At 33.3% G+C, this 20,261-nt stretch overlaps 2 protein-coding genes across 2 annotated transcripts in view; one reads left to right on the plus strand and one right to left on the minus strand.

The window, feature by feature from the left end:
- The window catches only part of LOC132733650 (trafficking protein particle complex subunit 13-like), a 141,650-nt gene that overhangs the window by 65,884 nt on the left and 55,505 nt on the right, over positions 1-20,261 (minus strand). The gene's annotated exons all lie outside the window — the stretch shown is intronic.
- Positions 15,918-20,261, plus strand: part of LOC132733656 (sodium/bile acid cotransporter 5-like) — a 40,587-nt gene continuing 36,243 nt past the window's right edge. The window contains exon 1 of the mRNA XM_060720316.1: positions 15,918-16,290. The gene's annotated coding sequence lies outside the window, so the exon portion shown is untranslated. The remainder of the gene's footprint in view (positions 16,291-20,261) is intronic.

The raw sequence follows: 20,261 nt of genomic DNA on the forward strand, positions 1-20,261 counted from the left end.
ACTGTCGTACAAAAGACTCCTTCACCATGTGCTATTATAGTTAAAGGATTATATGAGCCGCGTCATGACAAAACCAACATAGTGCGTTTGCGACCAGCATGGATCCAGACCAGCCTGCGCATCCGCGCAGTCTGGTCAGGATCCATGCTGTTCGCTTACCAACCCTATAACAAGTAGAGAAACTGATAGCGAACAGCATGGATCCTGATCAGACTGCGGGAATGCACAGGCTGGTCTGAATCCATGCCGGTTGCAAACCCATTATGTTGGTTTTGTCGTGACACGGCTCATTTTACAATAGGAATATTGAATTCGGAACTTCAATGCAAGAATGGGTTAATTACATGCAATTCTTGTAAAACAACACCATGCCACAAAGGCTAGTAAAGATTGTTTTACTATCAGATCTTCAACTGAATGCGTGCTTTAAATTTCTAAAGAACTAATTAAGTTGGTAAAATGTCAATCCCTGATAAGATGATGTTTAATTATATAATGAATATGATTGGGCTTATTATAAAATGTCATATGTTATTGAAAGGAGCAGGCTTTTTAATGCCAAACAAATTTCAACATTAAGCAATTTTACCATTAAATCATCAAAGTAAATAGTCCTTTGATGCTGCATTTCATTGACCATTGGCACTGCCATTTAATTATCCCAGTGAATTATTCCTCTGTATATTGCTGCAATTTCATTATCTCAGTAAAGTGACCCTCTGACACTGCCATTAAATTATCTCAGTGAATTGACCCTCTGACACAGGCAATTATCTCAGTGAAATGACACTCTAACACAGCCATTAAATTATCTCAGTTAATTGACACTTTAACACAGCCATTAAAGTATCTCAGTTAATTGACCCTGTGACACAGCCATTAAATTATCTCAGTCAAATGCCCCTCTGACACTGCCATTAAATTATCTTAGTGAATTGACCCTCTGACACTGCCATTAAATCAGCTTAGTGAATTGACCCTCTGACACTGCCATTAAATCAGCTTAGTGAATTGACCCTCTGACATGGATTTAACTCAATACAGGATTGGAGCAGTACCTCTAGACGCTTGCAGAAATCATGATCACAAAATAGACAAATATCATTTTTTTCGCTGATTTTTTCATTTTTCCTTCATTATCTTACTTTAAATTCGGTGTGAAAAGATGAATTAGACATGTTAAAGTTCATTCCGTTGGGTAAAAAGATAAGATGTTAGCATTTTATCATTCAAGCGCCTTGTCCGGTATATACCGGAATACGGTATTTAGTGTGGTGCTCCAATCCTTTTTTTAGTCTCACTCCTCTGACACTGCCAGTAAAGTTTTCAGTGAATTGACCCTCTAACACAGCCATCAAATTATCTCAGTGCATTGACCCTCTGACATTGCCATGAAATTATCTCAGTGAATTGATCCTCTGACATTGCCATTTAATTATCTGAGTGAATCAACCCTCTAACACTGACATTTAATTACCTCAGTTAATTGATCCTGTTACACAGCTATTAAATTATCTCAGTGAACTGACCCTCTGACACTGCCATTTTATTATCTTAGTGAATTGACCCTCTGACACTGCCATTTTATTATCTTAGTGAATTGACCCTCTGACACTGCCATTAAATCATCTGAGTGAATCAACCTCCTAACACTACCATTTAAGTATCTCAGTGAATTAACCCTCGGACACTGTCATTAAAGTATCTCAGTGAATCAACCCTGATACTGCCATTAAGTTATCTAAGTAAATTGACCCTCTGACACTGCCATTAAAGTATCTCAGTAAATTTACCCCCTAATACTGCCATTAAAGTGTCTCAGTGAATTGACCCTTTGACACTGCCATTAAAGTACCTAAGAGAATTGACCCTCTGACACTAGCTGCCATTTAAGTATTTTAGTAAATTGTCCCTCTGACACTGCCATTAAATTATCTGAGTGAATCAACTCTCTGACACTGCCATTAAAGTATCTCAGTTAATTGACCCTATGACACTGGCATTAAATTATCTCAGTGAATTGACCCTCTAATACTGCCATTAAATTATCTCGGTGAATTGACCCTCTGACACTGCCATTGAAGTATCTCAGTGAATTGACCGTCTGACACTGCCATTAAATTACCTCAGTGTATCAACCCACTGACACTTAGCTGCAATTCAATTATCTCAGTGAATTAACCCTATGATACTGCATTTTTTTATCAGCCATTCAATTATCTCTGTGAATTGATCCTCTGACACTGCCATTTAATTATCTCAGTAAATTGACCCTCTGACACTTAGCTGCCATTCAATTATCTCAGTGAATTGACACTCTGACACTGCCATTAAACCAGTGAATCAATCCTCTGACACTTAGCTGCCATTAAATTATCTCAGTGAATTGACCCTCTAACACTGCCATTAAACCAGTGAATCAACCCTCTGACACTTAGCTTCCATTAAATTATCTCAGTGAATTGACCCTCTAAAACTGACATTAAACCAGTGAATCATCCCTCTGACACTTAGCTGCCATTAAATTATCTCAGTGAATTGACCCTCTAACACTGCCATTGAACCAGTGAATTAATCCTCTGACACTTAGTTGCAATAAAATAATCTCAGTGAATTGACCCTCTAACACTGCCATTAAAACAGTGAATCAACCCTCTGACACTTAGCTGCCATTAAATTATCTCAGTGAATTAACCCTCTAACACTGCCATTAAACCAGTGAATCAATCTTCTGACACTTAGCTGCCATTAAATTATTTTAGTGAATTAACCCTCTAACACTGCCATTAAACCAGTGAATCAACCCTCTGACACTTAGCTGCCATTAAATTATCTCAGTGAATTGACTCTCTAACACTGCCATTGAACCAGTGAATCATCCCTCTGACACTTAGCTGCCATTAAATTATCTCAGTGAACTGACCCTCTAACACTGCCATTGAACCAGTGAATCATCCCTCTGACACTTAGCTGCCATTAAATTATCTCAGTGAATTAACCCTCTAACACTGCCATTAAACCAGTGAATCATCCCTCTGACACTTAGCTGCCATTCAATTATCTCAGTGAGTTGACCCTCTAACACTGCCATTGAACCAGTGAATCATCCCTCTGACACTTAGCTGCCATTAAATTATCTCAGTGAACTGACCCTCTAACACTGCCATTGAACCAGTGAATCAACCCTCTGACACTTAGCTGCACTTAAATTATCTCAGTGAATTGACCCTCTTATATTGCCTTTAAATTATCTGAGTGAACACTTTGACACTGAAATAAAACTGACTCAGCAAATGAAGCCTAAGTCTCTGCCATTAAATTTATTGAGTGAAATGGCTCTCTGACTATACCATTAGACTCACTCAGACTGAGCAATTTCATTTTCTGGGACTGCAATAATATAATGGCTGAGTAAATTCAGGCCCTTGGCTCTGACACTGCCATCTAACTGACTGAGCAAACTGACAGTGATGCTCATGTCATGGAAATAAAATAGACTATATAAATGGGGCCTCAGTAACACTGATTTTCAATTGACTTAAGCAAATTCATTTTCTTAACATTCTGTGAAATTTACCGCCTCCATGGTCGAGGGGTTAGAGTCGATGACTTCTAATCTAGTTACCTCTCTGGCGTGGGTTCGATCCCCGTGAGATGCTTTGGTAGTTTAGCGCGGAGGAAGGTAGTCTAGTACTGGTGTAACTCTCCAGGAACGATGGTTAGGAAACTACCCGCCTATATGACTGAAATACTGTTGGAAAAAGGCGTAAAATGAAACAAACAAACAAACTGTGAAATTTGCCGCTCTATGATCACTGCTATTAAAATGACTGAGAAAAATGAGTCTTGTGATATTTATCAAATTAAATCGGTTTGATTTTCTGGTTTTTATGCTGATTTTAACACATTTTAGGTCATATCTGCGCAGCAAATCCACTTTAACCAGCTTTCCTGGATTACTTAGCCAGTATTTATCAAGTTCTCCACAAGTGACCGACTATTAATCCCATGTGATTTCTGAATCACTGTGGGACACAAATGTCCAATGTCTGACTTCATGTCAGAGATCAACTGTCATGGAGAAATTTGGCCTCGCCTCAGGATCGGACCAGCGACCCCTCAATTACAAATCTGATGCTCTAAGAGTCTCTCTTATGAGCTAATGGCTATCTTTGTAAGACTCGGAAAATTCACTTTTTGACAAGACTTTGCATAATATGCTTGAGAAAATTCAGAGTCTTTGCCTCTGAAAATTAATTGACTTACTTTAACACCAGTCTGCACCTTTCAGTAAAACGCTTTGAATTATTTTGTAATTTCACAATCGTCTGTTTGCCAATTCATCCAATTTTAGGAACTTTTTTTTTTTGGTAGCATATCCCAGTATGTTTTATGAGTGTTAATCAATAGTAAATGACATTTAGACGAGAATGAAAAATGCTGCCGAATCAGCAAATAATCTCAGATTTTGCAATATTGTTTGCTAGTACACTGGCTTTATATTAAGAACTCTGCATGATACATTATTTTGTTTCTGAACTTCCAGTCAATTTGGTATAAATATGTGGGTTATTATGCTATGGTGAATGTACATTAAAATGTCAACATCTATTCTTGTGCCATTTCTTTGTTATATTAGAAACTTAACATAGTTATTTTGAAGATTTGTGTTTTATCAGAAAGCTCAAATAAATTCAGCCAATTCTGGCACTTTCTGTATTTATAATTTTTGAATGTTTTGTAACTGATTATATCAGAACTAATTTGATGACAAAATAACTGGACACAGCATTATGGCAAACTAGATGACTGACATACTTACTGGATGAGTTCGACCTGATGACTGACTGAAAACTGAATCACTGACTTACTTCCATACTGGACAACTGATTGATTCCCTAATATTAGATGATTGACCCACCTTGGTGACTGACTGTCTAAATGACTGACTGATTGACTGCCTTAAGATGACTGACTGTCTAAATGACTGACTGACTGCCTTAAGATGACTGACTGTCTAAATGACTGATTGACTGCCTTAAGATGACTGACTGTCTAAATGACTGATTGACTGCCTTAAGATGACTGACTGTCTAAATGACTGACTGATTGACTGCCTTAAGATGACTGTCTAAATGACTGACTGATTGACTGCCTTAAGATGACTGACTGTCTAAATGACTGACTGACTGCCTAGATGACTGACTGTCTAAATGACTGACTGACTGCCTTAAGATGACTGACTGTCTAAATGACTGATTGACTGCCTTAAGATGACTGACTGTCTAAATGACTGATTGATTGACTGCCTTAAGATGACTGACTGTCTAAATGACTGATTGACTGCCTAGATGACTGACTTTATTTTGTACTGCACTCAAAATACTACATTGTTTATTACATTTTATTACTTTTATGACAATTTTTTTATGTTCAGCACTTCATACTTCAATTGATAAGTATGTAACATGCTCTATAACTATTTTTTAAAAGTTGCAACACTCATGTCAGAAAGAAAAGCTTACTTGTTTTTTTGAGGCATAATGTGCCTTTAACTTTTATTATTCAACTAAATAATGCAAATTCATATGTATTTATCCATGAGATAATTATGGCCCTTTTCTTAATAGCATTAAAAGGCTTAATTGCTTACACAAGAATCACTGCTATTAAAAGTTACTTAGTTCAGGACATTTTCCCAGGAATAAAGAGAATAATCCCAAATCCTTTATGCTTTTATTTATGCATTATGATAAGAACTCATGCACAAATTATCAATGTAAGAATTTAATGCTATCTGGTAACACCTTGAAAATGAATCATTATTCATTTGTTATTCATTCCTTACATTTTTTAGGCAAATTTTACAAGATATGAAGTGACAGAATAGTCAACAGTGCAGACCTGGTGATCTGACCACATATGTGATGGCTGATCTTGGTCTGCACTGGTCAAATGGGGAAGAATTTCTGTGGCTACCAGTTGGCTCAGAGTTCATTTAATCGCCATTAAAATGTTAAGAAAATTAAATGATAACAAATTTAGCACAAAGTTACGCCATTGTGACCTTACATCACTAAAGTACAACAGGGGTATCAACAGTTTAGCAATTGAGCCCTTGTGGCCTAACATTACAAAAAATGTTTAACAGGGGCATCAACAGTTTAGCAATTGAGCCCTTGTGGCCTAACATTACAAAAAATTCAACAGGGGCATCAAGAGTTTAGAAATTTGAGCATTTCATACTTTGTAGCCTTACATCACAAAAAGTTCAAAAGTGGGCATCAACAGTTTAGCAATTGAGCAATTGTGGCCTTACATCACAAAACTTCAACAGAGGCACCATCATTTAGCAATTGTGGCCTTACATCACAAAAACTTCAACAGTGGGCATCAACAGTTTAGCAATTGAGCCATTGTGGCCTTAAATTACAAACAATTCAACAGGGGCATCAACACTTTAGCTACTTAAGCCACTGTGGCCTTACATCACAAAAAGTTCAACAGAGGCACCAACAGTTTAGCAATTTGAGCAATTGTGGCCTTACATCACAAAAAGTTCAACAGAGGCACCAACAGTTTAGCAATTGAGCAATTGTGGCCTTACATCACAAAAAGTTCAACAGGGACATCAACAGTTTAGCAATTGATATATCAGCTTTGTATATAAATAAAAGGTCTCTGTCAAAAATGTCTGGCTTTCTTCTGATATTTCTTAGACATGGCTTGTCCAATTTGGGTTCTAATTTCATCAAAACATACCCACTGCAGACACCGAGTCTGACAATTCATCTATCAATTAGTAACATTTTCAGAACACATTTATGGAACAGACTAAACTGCCAGCTATCAAAAATGAGAAACAAAACCATCTATGCAGTCTGTGAACTGATCTTGACTATAAATGGCTGGTTAATTTTTGGGTGAAGAAAATATCTTTTTATTTCCTTTTTTTTTTGCATGTTCTCAGTCACAATTGTAACACTACATGTAAAGGTCATATGATGACTTTCAATCTTTTTTTATTGCAGGAAGACCTCAGGTGCTCTACGATGCATTGTATCATAGTTTGGAGACCTTTCTGTTGAAAATGTGTCAGGGTTAAATCGTATACATATACGTGCACAGTGCGTTAACTGGAGTGCGGGTATTAGTTACCCGCACTCCAGAGCATGCCCATTGATTGGCTCATTTATGCTGGGGTTTACATATTGTGACGCCAGAGAAAGGGAAAGCGACAGAAATGTCATATTCAGATGTTCGTTCATTGGTTCATTTTTGCCGGGGTTTCATATTGTGACAACAGGGAACGTGCTTTTATGTTTGACTATGATACAAAAGAGAAAGAACACCAAAACACTCGGCAATCTGATTAATACTCGGGGGCTACGCCCCCTCGTACAAATCAGATAGCCTCGTGTTTCGGTGCTCTTTCTATTACTTATTCCTAGAACAAGTTGGGACCTGATTATACTCATTGAAATTCCACACATCCAGTTGGGATTCAAATCCAAATTAAAGCAGTGTAGAGAGAGATGATTTAAACTTAAACAAAATATAAAGCAGATGATTTAAGTATATCATACAAATTTAGCAGTGTATATAAGGGTCAAACTCTTTGCTTTTCATCACATACAAAGTTTTGCTGAAGACCACAAACAAATTTCATTAAATTTAAGCATTTATGACCTTTCTGAAGCTTCAAATGATTTGTTTACAGCCAGGCCAGCCTGCATATCTATGTAGCCAGGCTCTGCATGATTTTTTTCATCTATAGATAACATGGACAATTCTAAAGAATTGAAACTTGAGAAGTCCATTTAAGAAATTCAGCAAGCCGATGGGGGAAAAATGAGATTATGAAACAGTATATAATATTTTCAAAGTTTAAAGATTTCATTTTCAAATGTATTATTAAAAATTTTTAAAAAAATCTTAAATGATACCAAGTGACTTTAACAAAGGTACAGCCAAATCAAATGTCTACTAGTGTCAACCAATGATGTTCAATTACACAAAAACTCTCTTGGATTTATTCCCACGCAATCTTCTATTTAAATATCGTTGCATGTTGGCATGCAAGCTGTCGCGACAATCTCTCTTAATGCTGGAATAATTCTTCCATCAAACAACATCAATGCAGACAGATCTAGCGTTTTTCTTTCATTATCATTTAAGGCATAAATAAGAATTTCCATGCTACACATAAATGTATCATAAAATACAGGCAATATTCCCATTATACCAAGTAACTTCTGCAAACAATCATTGCTTCGAGTCTAAACAGATTGAGGGTTCAATACAACATTGCTGTAAAACATTATTAAATGACATAAAAACGGTGAACCCTTGAGAAACCTTTACTTAGAAAGGAAAAAATGGTATCCAGTCTGCATAGAAACATTAATGTCAACCAGTCTGTAAAAGCTTAGGTCAATATAATTTCAACAATATATTAGATATTATACAATATCAAATAGACTTAAAGAACTCAAGACCAAAGACATTATTATACATTGTACTTTACAAAAGAGTATCAAAAGAACATTGACATATCATAGATGACATCAATAAACAATAACGTATAAAGAAAATTACTTTTACTGCTGATTTTTTTAGCCTTAAAAAAACTTGTGCCCTTTTATTGTTTTTCTATGAGCATAATATTATGAAAATGGGAATATTACCAATTCCATTGCTTAAACTTTGTGTATTATGAGTTTGTCTAGAATTCAATCTGGAACTATTTATAAGAAACTCCTAGGAGTTTTTTTGTATCAAAATCATTATACTGAGCTGCTTAAAGGCCCATTATGCCTCAAAAATGCTTTGATCTTTTCCTCTCATAAATAATTAAGCTTTTTAAATTTGGTATACTTTAAAAGTATCCAAAAAGTTACTCATTGCCCAATTACCTGAACAATCTGTTTCATCTGTTGCTTTTTGGCAATAAGTACAGTTATAGGCAATTAGTATTTTGTATGGAAGTCAAAATACTACATTGTTTACGTTTTACTACTTTTATGACAAATTATTTCTCATATATCACTACTTCCCTCTGGTAACAAGCATCTAACATTCTCTAAAATCATTATTTAAACATTATAAAATTTATATTTGCCTTTTCTGAAAAAGTAAACAAAAAAATATTTCGGAAGCATGTGCCTTTAAAGTAAAGAGTCTCATGGTCAGACTGCATGATTGTAGGCTGATTTACTAATAGCATCTATTACCATGGCTACTAGCACATCATACAGGGCTAAAGATTTTGGAAATCACTTTACTCAATACTGTGATACTTTTGTGCAGGAAATGGAAAATATAAACCATGTACATAATCTTTATGTCTGAGCCACAGTGGAATTTAGATTCTAGATAGAATGCATTGTCTACAAGTAATCTAGCTAATAGAATAAAGCATGAAACAAATCCTCTTGGTGACTGTGAGTACTTCTGCTGCAATATAAATGATCTAAAATTGCATTGCCTGTCAGAATAGCAATAACCATGTAATGGTTTAGAATGAAAATCCTTTTAGTTTTACACTTGTTTTATATCATCCATGCATACTAAAATGAGAGAAATAGTGGCATGTGGTTACCATTTATCCATTTAAAATAATGCTCCACATGGGACACACCAGTATGTCATCAAAATAATGGCAGGTACTTAAAAAGGGAGGCAACTGTGTTATAAATATAATGACAGATAATTAAAAAGAGAAACAACTGTGTTATTAATTTAATGGTAGATGAATAAAAAGGGAGATAACTGTGTCATGTAAACAATGACCAATGCTTCACAGCTGTATCTTTGAAATAATGGCAGATAGCTAAAAAGGTAGAGAACTGTGTAATTAAAACAATGACTGGTGCTTAAAAAAGAAGACAACAGCTATTGTGTCTTTAAAATGATAACAGATGCTTAAAGAGAGAGAGGAAACTGTGTCATTTTATAATGGCAGCTAATTGACAAGGTAGACAATAAGATTAGTGTTTTACTTACATAATATAGCAGATTCAGACAAGGGCAACAACTGTGCGATCAAAACAATGGCAAATGCCAAACTGGGAGACAACTGTGCCATTAAAATATTTATTAAAATGACCAACAGCACCAAGCATAGTCAGACTGAACAGATGTACAGGTAGACATGCCTCTTTACAGGTGGAAAAAGCTGGCAATTTTTGGATTTAGCAGGTTGTCAGCCTTTGACAAGCCTATGACAATTTTCAAGAAGACAGTGTTTTTAGACACAAAGAGTTTATTATAATACTCCAACTACAGGACTTAAATACATTAATTTATAAGAATAAATTAACAACTTAAAGGACTATACAAAGGTTTTTTGACAGGACGGGACTGGAAATAATTTTTCAAGATCAATGTTCCATTTCATGTAGGTCAAGACCATGATCCAAGCTTCTGTGCAAAATTTCAGATCATCAATTTTGTTCACTCTGTTTTTCCAGAACAATTATCATAATTGTGAAAAATGAACTAAAATTAAAAACCGTTACGCTTTTCACTCGAACTGGGCTAAGAATAGCACAAAAGTACAATTTTCAATTTACTTCTGAGTATATTTCTTCAAATCATCTTTAGAATATCCTTCAGCTTTAAGTGCCCAAGCTGATCTATATAAGAAAATCAAATTTTAAGTTTATAACAGTGTATTATTTGAAGATGGAATAATTATTAAACCTGGAATACACTTAAAAATCAATTCCTGAGATTTAGTTCATCTAAGAGGGGGTTAGTTGTTGCGGCACATCAACTTATGGGGGTTAGTTCATCTAATGTGGGGTTAGTTGCTGCCTGGCATTAACTATGGGGTCTTAGTCCATGTAAAGGGGGGTTAGTTGATGCGCCGCATCAACTAACCCTTATATAGTCTAAATGGGGTTAGTTGATGCGCCGCATCAACTAACCCTGAAACATAGAAAATAGGGTTAGTTGATGCGGCGCATCGACTAACCCCCTTTATACTATATAAGGGTTAGTTGATGCGGCGCATCAACTAACCCCCCTTTACATGGACTAACACCCCATAGTTGATGCCAGGCAGCAACTAACCCCACATTAGATGAACTAACCCCCATAAGTTGATGTGCCGCAACAACTAACCCCCTCTTAGATGAACTAAATCTCAGGAATTGATTTTTAAGTGTATTCCAGGTTTAATAATTATTCCATCTTCAAAAAACACGTTTAACCCTTTTGACCCGAGTAAGTCCCTTAAAAAACTAAAAGGGGCAGTTTTACAAGTGTTTTCATACTGCTAAAGAAAATAAAAAAAAAATAAGGATAAATTGTACCCAAAAAAAGATCAGAGTCAAGGAAAAAATTCGGTACTTTGCCCATCACCAGATTTGACAAGCATAGCTTAGAGATCTAGAATAATGAGTTAGCCACACAGCCATTCTGCCACTCTGATTTAAATAAGCTTTAATCACAATCAAGTTAAAATAAATATGTTTAAAGGCACAATATGCCTAGGAAATTTTTTCCTTCTCTAGAAATGGCAAACATGTAATTTATAATGTTGATTTGATAGATTTAGAACAATGTGAGATGCTAATAACACATGAAGAAATTAATGTTAAATGTCAAATACTTGATGATTCATGGTTCATAATGTAAACAAAGTCGTATTTTGACTTCCATACAAAAAACTTTATCATTATAAGTATTCTAAGTCCAAAATGTAAAATAAGCAAATGATGGCTCATGTACAATAAGAAACTTTTTGGAAACTGTACAACAAAAATAATAGGACAACAAAAATAATAGGACAACAAAAAGAAATAGTTTTTAAAAACTAAAAATTACAGCATTTTTTAGGCTTAATGGGCCTTTAAAACAAAACTGATTCCATATGAACAGATAATGCCTTACTATAGCCAACAAGATTCTAAAGAAGACAATAAGTTAAAATACATTTTAACGATGATTCTAAGTCCTTTAAAGTTGCAAAGACTCAGGCTGACCTTCCTGAAATTACAACAAATAATAGGCACCTAGTAGGAACACGAATTCTAAGATATAGCTTCTCAAAAAGAAAAATTTACAGGATTTTGAACCAAGGGTTTAAAGACAAACTGATTTGAAAGTAACGCCTTTAAGCCACTCGGACAATAAGAAATAGCTTAAGAATATCGATGTAACAAAATTGATATTCTCTTACTTAAAGAGAGACAGTTCAGGTAGAACATTCAATATAACAATGCAATATGTTTTTAGCATCCAGTCATGAAGTTGACTAAATACAATAACACACAGGTGTAAACAATCACACCTGATATGAAACCTCTGTTACATTTATCTAGGTCTGATAGAAATTGGGTGTAAAATCTTTGGAGGATGTAGCATGACAACATCATGCAAACATTTGGCTGTTATTCCACTAACAACAGCATTGGCATGGAGTACAGAAACATATGGCAAACAGGAGATATATAAACCATATCCTGAATCTAACACTGATTTTTTTTTTCCGGGTTAATATTATAAGAGATGAGAGAATTCAAAATATTACACTTAAGTTTTAAAGTTTAAAGATTTGGTAGAAAAATGGAAGAAAAGCACATAAAGTGTCCCCCCATGACAGGGGCCAATTTTGACTCTTAGCCAACTTATATAATTGTTATAGAAGACAATTGTCATGTAGTGTGACATGTCAACTATCTAAGTTTTATAGGCATAATAGATTCTGAGGAGAAGATCTTTAAATATTTCACATTATTTTATATATATTTAGTTTCTATGACCTATATTTATGAATCATAATACCAGTATAGTGTTAAATATAGAAGAGCAGAATTTTTTTCTCTTTTTTTTTCAATAGTGCTGATTAAAAGGGACTCCACTGCAGTTTTTTGACATGATGGGACTGGAAAATCTTTTTCCAACATTTTTGTACCAATTGATGTATGTCTGAACCAAGAACTTGTGTGCAAATTTTCAGATCATTCCCTCACCAAGTTTTTCCAGAATATTCATTTTTTATTGTGCAAAATGGTCCAAAAATGAAAAACTTTGCAATGCTTTTCACAATTTGGGCTAAGAAATCGATTTTCAATGTTACTATTTTCAATGTAACAATTTTCAATGTATTCTTTTCTTTATTATCCTTTGCAGATTTTTCTCCATCTTAGTTGCTACAGTAGCCTTGATCTATGTAAAATTTCAAATTTTATGTTTTCAGGCTCTCCTCTCAGTGGAGCTCCTTTAAGATTACAGACAAATCCTGACAATTGCTTATTAATATTAAACTCCAGTAATACTATTTCAGTATGCAACCTATATATTTGTAAAACTAATGCACTAAATCTAACAGAATTATAACTAGACAATCTGGCAGATCAAGTTGTTTTCACATTCTGAAGTCTGCAATTTATAAAACAACAAAAAATTACCGACCCTGAAATTAACATGGACATGAGCCATCATACCACAATTTTCTCATATAATGATCTCACAGTACAAAACACGCTCTCACATGACAAAAATGAACTAAAAAATAAGTATTTCAAACAAATCTTTTATTTGATATCACCTGCCGATTGAGTCGATATATACCAATTCATTAAGGTTCATAATTCGTAATTTTGCAGTTGTGCAATTTACAAAACGCTCAAAGCCTGTAAATAATAAAACAACAATTAAAGTGTTGCTAAAAGTACATTATGCTGAAAGTTTTATGTTGTTCTGAAGTGCCAGCTGACATATTTATTTCTCATTTATTTAGACAAAAATTCATTCTGTTCACTGTTACATTGATAAATCAACTGAATTTCTATTTTGTTTGATCTATCTGTTTGGTTCAGTTATTATTATAATTATGAAAGTCAGGTGGCAAAATTACGGCCAAAAGAAATTCCGGTAGGAGGAGGATCTCAGCCTGAACCTGATCTCAGTGCACTAAATGAGACTGGAAGTATTGACCTTAACTACTTAATTTTGGAGGTTACTATTGAAACTTTGAATGAAATTAATACTGTGCTTTAAATCATTCATAATACTGAATTTATAAAATACAATGTTTACAGTGGTTTATCAAGATAACAACCTTTTATTTATCAACAGTTACCAGAAAAAATGAAAAAGTAATTTCTTCCCTTTGTTTTAAATACATCATTTGCATCATACATCAAAGTATGAATAAGAGTGTGAAAACATTACATGATTTACTCCCCTTTGTAAAAAAATGCTCAAGCAGACTATGAAATAAGTATGTTTGAAGTGCTTTAAATTTCTTCCAAAACAGCAATGAGACAGCAATAAACAAACATGTATACAATTTTTTTTCTGTTTAAGATCTTCATTTTATTTCATGATTATGGCTTCCATGCTTTTGAAGTGGAACTCATTAATTATTCACATGAAAACCAGACTATCCATCTGCTTGATATAACATTCAATTAAAACCTTTTTTGAGAGTGGCAATTTAAATTTCCTCAGAATTTAACAATATGAAAAAACAATTTGTTTTTTTGTTTGTATGATTTGGTTTTACCTCACACTGACACAGTACAGATCATATGGCGACGGTGAAGGGAGACTCAGGTGCCTTTCTGTGCATTATTTTAGGCATGAACAGGCACCTGAGTAGAATCACCGATGTTCCGTAAGAAAAAAACAATATGTGTGTTAGCTTGATTACCTTATTGAAATGTGCTGAATTGATGTAACCTTGACAAATAAAATATTCTAGTCCACTTGGTTATATTATAAGCATAAAATGATATCAAAACAGTATAATGGGTTTGCAACCGAGGACTCCTAGCCGCCTATCCGTCTTATAAATGCTGTTCGGTTGGGTTTTATCTAATTAATAAGCAGAACAGAGGTTTTTTTAGTATTACAATGAGGCGAAAAAAGTTTAAATTGATTATAAATATTACCTTAGTTATAGCAAGAAATGACTGTTTGTACTTTAGTTGTACTCAACAATGTATTTTTCCGATCTGACCGAGTACGGGAAAAAAGTTACTCCACATTTGGATATGTATTGTAATCATTTTGAGTACAACAAAATGCAAACAAAATATCATACCTTGTCATAAAGAAAGAAAGTGATTTTTTTAGTACAGTCAGTTCAAGGTTTAACACATTTATTAAATCACTGTTTAAACAGTAAGCATTTTTTTCTAACCGCGACACCCCTTGTATACATATAAATTTTATTATGATATCAGCAAGTCACCACGTTTAGATATTAATACAAATTATTCCATTTACAAATTTCTGCTCTTTTTTTTCGTTACATTAAAATTTAATTTTCACAATTAATAATCATAATGAGGAAGATTATGTTCTTTTTTTACCCATGGAACACTATTTTACTGTTATACATGCATATTGTGTTTAACTTTTCATATGTTTTGCACGATTTTTTCTATGCATCATCACATATTTTCACGACTCGTCATGTTACCATAATTCTATAATAATCATACCTCAGAGCATTTTCCAAATAAAAAAACTTTTATCTCAGCATTTTGCAAGGAAATAAAATAAAAACATTTACGAAATAAAATTGATATCATTAAAGATTATCCTACAAACAAGATATCACAAAATTTGACAGTTAATTTCAGATAAAGAAATATGTTTTTTAATCAAACGCCTGTAATTCCTCGCAGCATGCCTGCAGATCTAACCAGATAAGTGAATGAAAACATTACGATGAAGAATTTTGATAAATTTTCAGTACCTCTTTACAAACTTTTATACGCCTTTGGGAAATTTTATTTACTTTTAAACAGTTAAATTCGTGACTAAGAAAATACTGGGTTAAAAAGATTCATGGGACTAATTTCTTTTTCCCCCCCAAAATTTAAAGTTTTTAAAAGTTAAAGGGGGTTAAAAATCTACGAATATCAGGGGGGCCCTGGCAAAAAAACCAAATGTGCTGAAGTTATTTCAAGAATCCGCCTGGTAAAGGACAGTTACAGAAGAGAGTCCCGAATTAATTATTCATGTAAGATTGGGTAGTTTTTATGTCAATGTTCCGTGATAACAATCAGGAGAATTACATTGTCATCACAGTGAAAGATACAGTGAAAACGAAGGGGGGAAAAAAAATACCGGCTTATCCTTCCATATTGGTGAATGAATGTGGCACACTGGTGTCTCAATCAATACAGGTGGGAAAACATTGGATACTTTTATAACTTAACGATATATACTAGATTTCACTGAGAATACACGAGTGCAAGAGAAGGAAAAAACAAACTTTCTTCCAAGATTAAAGTTTTGCACTAAATGGAATATTACAGACCTTAGGTAAATATCTGATTCATTTTCAGCATAGTTAATAATTTCATCATTTCATTAATCGTAGTATCGATATTTTTGATAGAAAAAACAGATAAAGAGATAACTTTCACATCAGATATTGTATATTTATGAGCCAGTAATTGACAATTTTTGCTATATGATATATTGTAATACAAAGCATATTTTGTGAGATTTGGTTATACTTTTTAAGTCAGCAGCAATAATTGAGTGATATTAGAATTTTGATTCTGGCACATTTTGTATAGCTGAGGTAGGCAACGAATTCAAGGCAGAAAATATCAATAAACTATATAAAGATATTGAATTGGGGCTTTTACTACAAATAATGGATGTGAATGGAAGTGGTATTGAACTTACCTCTTTGTTTACATTATAGAAATTAAAACTAATAGACTAGTGAAAGTATTCAATGAAAGCTTAACCTCCTGAATTGGTGTTAAATGGATTTGCCCTGCTTTGAATGTGGGCCCTGCTTTGAATGTGGAACAGGCCATTCAATAAGTAAGGCATTTCAAGAATAAAATGCATAAATAAGGTCAACCATCAGTTTGGAGACATAATACAGATTGGTCTTACTCTATACTGGTGGCAAGGGGTATATTTCATCACTTTTGGTTTGTTATCATTATACTTCAAGATTAATGTAAAAGTCTTAAGTTACATAATATTGGTGATTTTTTTTTATTCATAATAATCTGCTACTGATTTTACTATAATTGTTGTTGTTGTTGTTGTTGTTCAGTTTTCCAGATTAGTAATTCCAACTGCCAAAACTGTCCAAAAATAACTTAAATTGGCTTATAATATCACAAATACAATTTTCAATTTATTACTTCTTAATTATCTTTTGCATATCTTTCTGTTTTAAGTATCTCAACTAATCTATATAAGAAATTCAATTTTATATATTTTTTATGTTTTTGGACCTCAGTGGAGTCCCTTTAAAGACAAAAATTACTATATGATACATTAATAGGTTGTGATGACTTTATTGAGCTCATTGAAGACAGAAATATTTATGACTATGATTCACACTATAAAGTTCTATGAACGTTAAGATATACCTATATATTCAAATAAACGCTATCTGATGTAGTATGAGGGATATATATGCATTTATCTGATTCCAAGAAGAATAAAATTACACCCCTATCTATATTACAGTGGGCTATTTATATATTAACATGGGACATTTTTTCTTTATCAAACTGTGATATAAGTAAAAACTGATTATTATATGGGGCTATGCCAGACTCATTTATGACTTACATGTAATGTTACATGTAATGAGTTTGGAAAACAGAAATGATATAAAGGGAATTGTTACATTTCCTAAAGAATAAAAACTTTTGTTGATAAACCTTGATAAAAAGGATGAAAATTTTGATGATGATAATTATTGAAATGGTGCTAATGTCAGTGGCAATGAAGAGGATGCTAATAGAATGACTATTTGATTAACTGTGTGATGATTATAGATGCCGTAAGGATGATAATTATGTTGTTAATGATGATAATGTTGGTAATGATGTTGATGATGATGACAATGATGTTAATGCTGATGATATTAATAATAAGTGGTGATCATGATGATAATGATGGTTTTCAGTGGTGGTAACCAATGCTGATTTCAGTAAAGTGGTTGATGGTGGTGGTGGAAGTAGTAGTGATGACGATGTTGATGTTGTTGATTGATGATGAAGTTGCAGATGGTAGTAACATTGATGATCATAATTATGATGGTGATAGTGGTGATGGTTGTAGTGATGATGATGATGCTGATGATGATGAAGTTGGAGATGATTGTAATGATGATGGCAGAATTAATGATGATGATGAAGTTGGAGATGATGATGTTGGTGGTGGTGGTAGTAACAATAATATTCATATCAGTAATAGTGGTATTGGTAGAAGTGTTGATGATGTTGATGATGATGATGAAGATGATGATGATGATGATGAAGATGAAGATGGTGATGAAGATGAAGATGAAGTTGATAAGAATGGTGATAGATTTATTATAGTACATTATAAAATTTATCATTATAATGATGATAATGGCAAAATAAGATGATAGATGTTGGTGATTTTAATTATCATTGATCATAAATAATACCTCATGTTTTTGCTACTTTAATATGCAATCATGATTATGATAAAGGTTATCATACCTGTTCTTGAACATTTGTTTGAAAAAGTAAATCAAAGAAGCAGACTGATCTCCATGCATGCTTTACATAGGAATATAAGAATTAAAATTGCTTTTGTAAATTTAACATGGTGAATAAGTTTTAAAGTTTAGTTGCAAAAGATAAAAGTATCATGCAGACTATATAATCAAAGTAATAATTATCCAAAAGAATTTTTTGCCATAATCAGTCTTTTAAACCTTTGAAGTATGGGTCAAAAACATTTTAAATTTTTCACTTACATTTTACAAAGAAAAAAGTTTAGTTTTAGACCATTTTGTATTCAAATAAAATGCAAGGTAGTGGTCTTCAAACAGAATACAGATGCTTTTAATTAATTTTACCTTACAAAAAAGTAAGTTAATTACAAAATTTGTAATTCATGAAACAAGGTGTTTCTCTTTCCGCATGGCAGTAAAACATGCAATGGTTATTTGCACATTTTCTACATTAATTAGTGAATGATTAAGTACAATCAAGTTAAAAAGATTACATAATTCATTTAGTTAGTTGTTTACTTTCAACATTTTATTACCATTAACATTTTATTTTTATTACAGATTTGAAAATTTCTAGGCAATATATTATATGCTAACAAAGCAATTTTCTTTCCCGTTTAGTTCTATTAATACTACATGTAAGCTCAAAGCAATTATAATAAAACCAAGCCAAATCTTATCCTGCTAAATTAATGTATAAGGATTTGACGAACTTTGCATTTGGAACAGTCTCTCGAATGTTTAAAGCATTATAATCTAATAATATAACATTTGAGCTACCAACTGTATAGAGCTTGTAATTATAAGCCTTGAGGTTATAAAACTTTTTCTGAGTTCCATCTTTAAATTCTCAGGATTTTCATTGGTCAGTGAACATTCTGTGACAGTGTACACTGACCAATCAAATTCTTGGGATCTAAGTTTGAGCTTAGAGAATTTCTTTATTACATCAGGCATGGATTATACATAAATATCATATACATTGTACACACTTAAACCAAGCAGGAAACTGAATAAAAAAAAAAGAGAAAATATATTTGAAGATTCTATCTTTCAAAACACATATTATCATGCATACAATATCTCTTCATGAAAAACAGACATGACAGAAAACAGAAATATCATTCACTGAAGATTGATTGAAGTTTGCATGCATTTGTTTCACAGTTTGACTTTCTGTCAGAATGCAGAACAGAATGCTTTCAAACTATTAACGTTAACAGATGACAAGATTAATTTTACTACTTTTGTGAAAGACTATCAAAATTTGCTCCATAATTTTCACTAAATGTATGATCCGCAGATAAACAATATCATATCAACAAACCAGGTTATATAAGGTGTCACATATTTTTTAATTTAGGGCTCATACTCAACTTTTCATGGAATGGCATGAAAGTGTCACACTGAGGGTTCACTGATCATGCAACATTTTTAATATTGCCATGTTGGGCAATCTTTGTTTCTATTTTGACTGTTCTATAGTTAGATATTAGCTCATTATCTCCATCTGATTTGCTTCACATTGCATACCTTGTTTATATTAATTGTTAAACATATTTTAATATATCAAGAAAATGTCAAAATTCACTTGGTGTTGACAGCTTGGTGTACACCAAGCGCCACACCTACCTTGCGGAAGGTGGCCCCCTGCTGCACCATCCCTACAGCCCTCCATAACTCTCACTGCTTCTCTCAAATGCTGCCTCAAAAATGTTAGCATTTGCCATATCAAAGTGACAGATATAAGATATGTAAGATGTAAGAA

Source organism: Ruditapes philippinarum, unplaced genomic scaffold (genome assembly GCF_026571515.1).
Source record: "Ruditapes philippinarum isolate M1 unplaced genomic scaffold, ASM2657151v2 ctg2183_1_1_1_1, whole genome shotgun sequence".
Classification (NCBI taxonomy): Eukaryota; Metazoa; Mollusca; class Bivalvia; order Venerida; family Veneridae; genus Ruditapes; species Ruditapes philippinarum.